The sequence below is a fragment of the Ahaetulla prasina genome, chromosome 2, assembly GCF_028640845.1.
Source record: "Ahaetulla prasina isolate Xishuangbanna chromosome 2, ASM2864084v1, whole genome shotgun sequence".
NCBI lineage: Eukaryota > Metazoa > Chordata > Lepidosauria > Squamata > Colubridae > Ahaetulla > Ahaetulla prasina.
This window is the reverse complement of record NC_080540.1, coordinates 101111945-101121208: the sequence shown is the minus strand read 5'-3', so window position 1 is coordinate 101121208 and position 9264 is coordinate 101111945. Positions and strand designations below refer to the sequence as shown.

Here is a 9264-nt window from a genome sequence, read left to right as displayed (position 1 = left end):
AAACTACTGGCAGTCAGCAGAATTAGCCTGCAATGCTGCATTCTAACCACTGTGCCATCATAGATCATAAACATCTGCTAGAAGTGATACTACAGTGCAATATATGCAATGTACATCTATAAGGTCATGATGTAAACGACATTATTTTCATCATTTGCAGGATGATATATCATAACATAACGTAACGTAACGTAACGTAACGTAACGTAACGTAACGTAACGTAACGTAACGTAACGTAACGTAACATAACATAACATAACATAACATAACATAACATAACAACAGAGTTGGAAGGGACCTTGGAGGCCTTCTAGTCCAACCACCTGCCCAGGCAGGAAACCCTACACCATCTCAGTCAGATGGTTATCCAACATTTTCTTAAAAATTTCCAGTGTTGGAGCATTCACAACTTCTGCAGGCAAGTCGTTCCACTTATTAATTGTTCTAACTGTTAAGTTCGGGAAGGAACGAGGCTGGAGACCAGGGTAGTGACAACAGCTCTTTAATATATGGTGAACCCAGCAACCTGGCTGGGGAAAAACCTCTCCTTATATACTGTTCAACCGGCGGCTTCAACCAATCAGCAACGTGCTTGTTTCCCGCCAAAACATTTAAAGATACATAACACTCCTCCCCTCCCAGAAAACACTTTACCTATTATTTACATATTATTTACATGTTATTTTTCGACGTAGTCACGCAAATAACCTGGGCGTCTCCTGATTCTTTCGGACCTGCGCGGTTCAGTCCTTGGGAGTGGGTTGAGCTGGTCGGAGGGGCTGTTTGCTCCTCCCAGCTCTTTCTCTAGGCCATCCGGCCCTGGATTACTTGCCGGCTCTTTTTCTAGGCCATCCGGCCTTGGATTACTTGCAGAGTCGTCCCTGCTGTTTCCAAGGGGAACCTGATGGCGTCGCTGGACCTCCGGGGACTCAGCTAAGTCTTGCGCCTCTCCCGGGTTCAAATCAGCTGTGGGGTCAAATGATGTGTGGTCAGGGTCTGTTTCATTGAGTTCGGATTGTTCGGTTATTCTTTTTCTGATTTGATCTATGTGGCGCCTCCATACTCGGTTGTCTTTTAACTCAACCAAGTATGACTTTGGACCGGTTGCTTTTATGATTTGCCCTGCTAGCCAACTTGGGCCGTCCCCATAGTTGCAGGCCCACACTCGGTCGCCTATGCCCATTTCTCTCGTTTTTTCCAGTTCCCCCTTGTAAACCTCTGGTGTGTAATGGGGATTTAACCGGTCGAGTGGGCACCGGAGCTTCCGTCCCATCAATAATTCGGCTGGGCTTCTGCCTGTAGCAGTGCTGGGGGTTCTATGCTGAACGGCCAGATAGAAATCTATCTTTGTTTGCCAGTCGCCTGGCTTGAGTCTGGACAATGCCTCTTTAGCGCTCCGGACGGAATGCTCTGCAAGGCCATTCGACGCAGGGTGGAAAGGCGCAGAGAGGGCATGTCGGATGCCCTCATCTGCCAAGTATTCCTCAAACTGGGTTGCCGTGAATTGCGGGCCGTTATCGGATACTAGCGTGTCGGGCAACCCGTGGGTTGCAAATAGATGCCGCAGTGCTGCGATTACTGCCTCGGCTGTCATGGATCTCATGAGAATGATTTCCAACCATTTAGAGAAAGCGTCGACTACCACTAGGAAGGTTTGGCCGTGGAAAGGGCCAGCAAAATCAATGTGGATTCTCGACCAGGGCCCTTGGGGTTTTTCCCATTCCCTGACTGGGGCCGTTGGGGGTAGAGGTCTGGACTCTTGGCAAGCCTGGCATTTCCCTACCCTTTCAGCAATTTCTGCGTCCATTAAGGGCCACCACACATAGCTTCTCGCTAGCCCCTTCATCCTTACGATCCCTGGGTGACCCTCGTGGAGAAGGTCCAATACCTTTTCCCTCAATTTCTCCGGGATCACCACTCGATCTCCCCATAGCAGGCACCCCCCTTGAGCCGACAGTTCCCCACGTTTTTTTACAAATTCCTTAAAACGCTCGCCCGGCGCAGCCACCCTCTTGTACCCAACCGAGTACAGTCCTCAAAATAATGTCCGGTATGATGCCGAGCCACCTCCTTAGATGTGACTGGGCCAGAGTCCAAAGAGTCAATTAGCAGGATGGGCGTCCCCGGAGTGGGGTCTTCGATCGCCCCTGGTAGTGGGCATCTGCTTAAAGCGTCCGCATGCCCCACTTCTTTTCCGGGTCGATGCTGCAGCTTGTAGGAATAAGCGGCTAAGAAGATAGTCCATCGGGTCAATCGTGGCGAAAGTGCCACAGGCGTTGGGCGGTCGCCAGCCAGTATCCCTAACAGCGGTCTATGGTCAGTAACAATTTCAAAGTCTCTACCGAAAACGTATTCGTGAAACTTTTTTACCCCTGACACAATTGCTAGCGCTTCCTTATCCAACTGGCTATAGTTCCTCTCTGTCGAGGACATCGTTCTGGAGTAGAAGGCTATTGGGGCTTCTGTGCTGTTTGGAAGTCTGTGGCTGAGCACAGCCCCCACCCCGTAAGGGGAGGCATCGCAAACCAGTAATAATGGCAATGAGCTATGATACTGGATCAGTAGGCTATCGCTCGAGAGTAGGTTTTTTACTGCTTCGAAAGCCCTAGCTTCCGACTTTCCCCAAGACCAAACAGTATTCTTTCCCAGAAGCTTATGCAGCGGCTCAGCAACGGTCACCTTGTTTTTTAAAAAGACCGCGTAAAAATTTACTAGCCCCAGGAATGCCTGTAGCTCTGTTTTGTTTTTGGGCGCTGGAGCCTTTCTTATTGCCTTGACTTTGCTCTCAGTGGGGTGAATTCCTTTCTTGTCTATTCTGTAGCCCAAGAACTCGACGGATTCTACCCCTATCTGGCATTTGTTCTCTTTAACCTTTAGTCCGGCTGACCGGAAAATGCCCAGAACTTTCCTCAAACGCTCCCCCAGTTCCTCTAAATTTTCGGCTGATATCAATACATCATCGAAGTAGGGGACTACCCCTGGGAGCCCTTGCAGAAGTCGTTCCATTAAATTTTGGAACAGCCCCGGTGCCACACTAACCCCAAATTGTAATCGGGTACACTTGAAAGCACCTCTGTGAGTTACAATCGTTTGGGCTTCGGCGGTGTTGGCGTCTACGGGCAGTTGTTGATAGGCTTGAGCCAAGTCTAACTTTGCAAAGACTTGCCCTTGCCCCAACGAGTGCAGCAAGTGTTGCACCACGGGAACCGGGTAAGCGCTTTTCTGTAAGGCTTTGTTTAACGTCGCCTTGTAGTCAGCGCAGATTCTAACTGACCCATCTGGTTTGACTGGGGTGACGATTGGTGTCTCCCACTTTGCGTGATCGACTGGCACTAGAATCCCCTGATTTATGAGCTTATCTATCTCCTTGTCAATCTTAGGTTTCAGGGCAAAAGGGACTCTCCTTGCCTTTAACCTAATGGGGGCTACCTGGGGGTCTAAGTTGAAGGAAATAGGGGTCCCCTTGTACTTGCCCAGGCAGTCTTTGAAGACATCTTCGAACTCGTTCATGAGTATGTCTTTTAGGTTACAGTCACTTCTGTAGATGCCAGTCACTCCCATGCCCAATGCACGGAACCAGTCTAGTCCCAACAAACTAGGCAGGGTCCCTTCGACGATCGTGATGGGCAGGGTCTTCTTGTGTGGTCCGTACTCGACTCGGACAGAGGTGGTCCCTCGAACAGGGATGCGATTCCCTTGGTAGTCGTGGACTCGTAGCCGTTGTGTTTGCAGGTGGCGCTTTGCGACTGACGGCAACGCTTTCGCCAAAGTGTCCCAGGACATGATGGTGATCGCTGACCCGGTGTCCACTTCTAGTCGGCACGGCACTCCTTCTATTTTTGGCTTGGTGAAGATCTTCTTCTCCACCCGGGTTGTGGCGCGGCCTATGATCACCGTCGTTTGATTCGAGTTCGCGCCCTTTTTGTTTGAGCCAATCACGGGTCGCCTTGCCGATCCCGCGCTCTGATTGGCCGATTTGAATTTTCGGCGGGAAGGTTGGGGAGCTCGACAGACTTGAGCTAGGTGCCCCTTCTTCTCGCACCGCCGACATGTAGCGTCCTTGAACTTGCAGTGTTGGCGCTGGTGTTGACCTCCGCAACTTCCGCATTCGTCCCGGTCTTCTTTGCCGCGTTTCTCGGTTCGACAAACCCCTTCCTCATCCTCACCGTCGGATTCGGTCTGGATCTCTTCTTGGTGCACCGGGGTTGATTTTGTGCTCGCCTTCGGTGTGAGTGGCTGTTGCAGGGTCTCCGCCGCTTGGGTGGACATTTCATGCGCTCTGGCTTCGTCCAGGGCGTTTGCCAGCGTTAGATTGCTTTTCGATAGCAGTCGCCTCCGCAAACGCATGTCTCTGACCCCACGGATGAGTTGCTCCAGCAGCGCCTCGTCTAGGTCTCGGTACCCACAGTCTTTGGAGGCTTTCCGCAGGGCGGCCATGTAGTCGCCGATGGTTTCGCCCTCTCGCTGTCGGCGCTCTCCAAATTCAAAACGCCGCACGTATTTGGACGGCGTTGGCGCGAAATGGTTTTTTAGCAGGGTTTGCAGAGTTTGCCACGATACCGATTGTACCGGCGTTGGCTCTGCCAGGGCTTCCGCGATGTCGATGACCTCGGGACCGCAGTGGCTCAAGAAGTATGCCCTTTTGCGGTTGTCTGGAACTCCTTGCAGTTCGTTTGCTTCTAGGAAGCTTTCGAAACGGGTCATGTACGTTCCCCATTTCTCTCTGGCTGGGTCAAACGGCGCAGGCGGAGTGTAAATGGCCATCTCCTCGTTTCTGCCCTGGGTTTGCTGGGTTCGGTTCTTCCGTGCTTCAGCTCGGTTCTGGTGCTCCTAGCCTCGAAATCCCACCTTCGTCGCCAGTGTTAAGTTCGGGAAGGAACGAGGCTGGAGACCAGGGTAGTGACAACAGCTCTTTAATATATGGTGAACCCAGCAACCTGGCTGGGGAAAAACCTCTCCTTATATACTGTTCAACCGGCGGCTTCAACCAATCAGCAACGTGCTTGTTTCCTGCCAAAACATTTAAAGATACATAACACTAACTGTCAGGAAATTTCTCCTTAGTTCTAAGTTGCTTCTCTCCTTGATTAGTTTCCACCCATTGCTTCTTGTTCTACCCTCAGGTGCTTTGGAGAACAGCCCGACTCCCTCTTCTTTGTGGTAACCCCTGAGATATTGGAACACTGCTATCATGTCTCCCCTAGTCCTTCTTTTTATTAAACTAGACATACCCAGTTCGTGCAACTGTTCTTCATATGTTTTAGCCTCCAGTCCCCTAATCATCTTTGTTGCTCTTCTCTGCACTTTTCTAGAGTCTCAACATCTTTTTTACATCGTGGCGACCAAAACTGGATGCAATATTCCAAGTGTGGCCTTACCAAGGCATTATAAAGTGGCACTTTATATCATGAAGTGTGATCAAAAATATCATGAAGTGTGTAGCTTCATTATCCCCTCACATGATGCAAATGTACCAAGTGCCTCTTTTCTGAGCATTGACAGAAGATGGGAAAAATATGTAGGGTGAGGCATGGTTTGAACAGATTAACAGAGATCATTCCACTTCGTATACTAGTGTCTTTATAGTAGGGCTACTGCAAAACTCTGGATGACCACTAGAGAGCATAAAAACCACCTACCGTATATACTCGAGTATAAGCCGATCCGAATATAAGCCGAGGCACCTAATTTTACCACAAAAACTGGGAAAAACTATTGACTCGAGTATAAGCCGAGGGTGGGAAATGAGGCAGCTACTGGTCAATGTAAAAAATAAAGATAGAGCCAAGTAAAATAACATGAATATTTATTTGAACGAAAAACAATAAAAGTGCAAAAGGGGGAAGGAGGATTCCCAGCTTTAGAAAATTTAGAACTACGCCACCTTTGGTATGACCTGAGCATAGCTCATAAAATTATCTGCTACAATGTACTTCCTATCAATGACTACTTCAGCTTCAACCACAACAATACACGAGAACACAATAGATTCAAACTTAAAGTGAACCTCATCAAACTAGTTAGCAGAAAATGTGACTTCAGTAACAGAGTTGTTAATGCCTGGAATGTGCTACCTGACTCTGGTCTCTTCCCAAAATCCCCAAAGCCTTAACCAAAGACTATCTAGTATTGACCTCACCCCATTCCTAAGAGGTCTGTAAGGGGCGTGCATAAGAGCACCAGCGTGCCTACCGTCCCTGTCCTAATGTTCCCTTTAGTTGTATTCCTTTTATGTATTCAATTCATGCTTATATTTATATAATTATTTAATATGTATTTGACAAAATAAAATGAATGAATGAATGAATAGAATAGAATAGAATAGAATTTTTATTGGCTAAGTGTGATTGGACACACAAGGAATGAATGAATGAATGAATGAATGAGTGAGTGAGTTACTTCAACAACATTGTCTCACAGAAATTGACAATACAACTGCAAGCATGAAAATGAGTCCTCCTTTAGCTTCCAAGGGACCAGGGTGCCTCTGAAGGTCAGTGCTCTAAGCACTAAGAACCCAGCACAAATCTAAGCCTGTATGCACACCAATAGTGAAAATACCCTGCACAGTGTCTCTTGGCAGAGAAGGTTAATTTTCATAGACGTTGGGGTGGCTCTTTTTTTTTTTGGCAGGGCAATAAGGATCTCTAATATCATTAAACCCAAGTGTGAGGAAAAAGACAGCAGCTAAAATGTTAAGGCCAGTTGTGTGACCTTCTCCAATACAGTTGGCCTGGCTGTTTGCCAAAACTTAAAACACCCTCCCATCCCCCCCTCCCTGCTAAAGCTTCTTATTTAAAACAATTGTGGTCTTTGCCTTTCATGTCGCTCAACCTTTCACCTGCCAGGTTCCTAGCCCTTCACCCTTGACCCACTGCTGTGTTTGCTTAGCATTGTGCCAATCGACTTTAGAAGTCTGTGTGTGTGTGTGTGTGTGAGAGAGAGAGAGAGAGGGAGGAGGAGGGAGTGCAAAGGGGAAGGAGGATTCCCAGCTCTAAACAAAGGAAATCCCGGAATGCCAGCGAAAGGCGGTGCTCGCGTTCCTCCTCCCTTGCTCAAAAGCCCCAATAACCTTCACCAGCAAGGCAGACCCCCACGGAAGGAAGGGACAGGCTGACTCACGAGCATCTGGCTGAAGAGCAGCTGCTCCAGGTCGCCCAGCACGGTGAAGCACGGAGGAGAAGAAAGAATGAAAGAAGGAGGAACGGCCCTCCTTTCTCTCTCTCTCTCTTCCAGCGCCACGGAACAGAAGGGGACTAGGCGCGCACACACACGCCCAGCTTCTGAAGCACGGAGGAGAAGAAAGAATGAAAGAAGGAGGAACGGCCTCCTTTCTCTCTCTCTCTCTCTTCCAACGGGAAAACGCTCTTTCGCTTGCGGGGAGAGGAGGGAGGAGGAGGAGGTTGGCTTGCTTATTCAACCCTTCGGCTAGCCATCAGCCCTTCCCAGGAGAAGGCGAGGAGTTTTGGGCGAGTGACCTTTTGCTAGAAAGCGGCAGCTGCTGCCCCAACACCACCAGTTGGGGCGGGGCAGGTGAGCTGCAGTAACTCCCGCCAGGCTATGCATTGGCGCGGGAAGCCTGGCGGTGCAGTCCTTCTCGGCTGAGGGAGGAGGTTTCCCCCTCTTCTCTCTCCCGTTGCGCCTGAACATCTGCCTAGCAACAATGACGACACGGGAGAACCTTTTTCTACTGGTTGAGCTTGGCCAATCGCCGGCTTGCTCTGAGTTGCTGCATTGTTTGTTCACCGGGCGTCTCAATTTACCAGAAAGCGGAGCGAGTTTGAGGGTCGCGGGCGGGATGGCGCTGCGCTCTGCGCCGCCGCGAAACCACCCAAGGCCAGAAGAAAGGTCATTCCATCGAGTAATGGGCGAAGGCTCCTTCCTCTCCGCCTTACCCATGCTGTGCGAGCCGGCTGGGCTGCAACCCGCCGCCGCGCTCCTTCCTCAGCCTCCGGGGCTCGCGCTCTAGCAGCCGCCAAGCTCAGGCGGACTCGGCAGCTCCCCATCAGCACTCGCACGGCGCGATTCGGGCAGGAGGTCGGGCTCGCTCCGTGGCGGTGGTGGCGGCGGCGGCAGCGGCGCCACCGCCACAGAGTGAGCCCGACTCCTGCCCGATCGCGCCGTGCGAGTGCTGATGGGAGCTGCCGAGTCCGGCCTGAGCTTGGCGGCTGCTAGAGCGCGAGCCCGGGAGGCTGAGGAAGGAGCGGCGGCGGGGTTGCAGCCCAGCCGGGCTCGCACAGCATGGGTAAGGCGGGAGAGGAGGGAGGAGGAGGAGGTTGGCTTGCTTATTCAACCCTTCCCGGCTAGCCATCCAGCCCTTCCCAGGAGAAGGCGAGGAGTTTTGGGCGAGTGACCTTTTGCTAGAAAGCGGCAGCTGCTGCCCCAACACCACCAGTTGGGGCGGGGCAGGTGAGCTGCAGTAACTCCCGCCAGGCTATGCATTGGCGGGGAAGCCCTGGCGGTGCAGTCCTTCTCGGCTGAGGGAGGAGGTTTCCCCCTCTTCTCTCTCCCGTTGCGCCTGAACATCTGCCTAGCAACAATGACGACACGGGAGAACCTTTTTCTACTGGTTGAGCTTGGCCAATCGCCGGCTTGCTCTGAGTTGCTGCATTGTTTGTTCACCGGGCGTCTCAATTTACCAGAAAGCGGAACGCGAGTTTGAGGTCATGGGCGGGATGGCGCTGCGCTCTGCGCGCCGCGAAACCACCCAAAGGCCAGAAGAAAGGTCATTCCATCGAGTAATGGGCGAAGGCTCCTTCCTCTCCGCCTTACCCATGCTATGCGAGCCGGCTGGGCTGCAACCCGCCGCCGCCGCTCCTTCCTCAGCCACCAGGGCTTCCCCGCGCCAATGCACAGTCCTCCAAGTTTGCGCCGTCCGCCCACCAGACACGGGAATGGGGGCCGGCCTGGGGGCGACAAATCCCGCGAGACCTCGGCGGGCCCGCTCCCCGTCCCTCCCATGGGAGTCCGTTCGGTACCCCCTCCTGTGCGGGGTTCCCGAAGACGTAGACTCGAGTATAAGCCGAGGGGACGTTTTTCAGCACAAAAAACGTGCTGAAAAACTCGGCTTATACTCGAGTATATACGGTAACAATTGCTAGAATTTTTGCAGCTCAGATAAGCAGCTCCAATGTAAAAGGCGACCTATTAACTAGTTCTATCAATAATCAGAAGAAATTGCAACATCCAAAGCCTTGCTTTGCCCTAACTTGTCAATGTAAATCCTAATCCCAGGTCCTAGCTAGGTAGCAATACATAACTGT

At 51.3% G+C, this 9264-nt stretch overlaps 1 pseudogene; it reads right to left on the bottom strand.

The window, feature by feature from the left end:
• Window positions 1–1424: 1424 nt before the first annotated feature.
• On the bottom strand, window positions 1425–4765 carry LOC131190527 (uncharacterized protein K02A2.6-like; annotated as a pseudogene).
• Between the last annotated feature and the right edge of the window lie 4499 nt (window positions 4766–9264).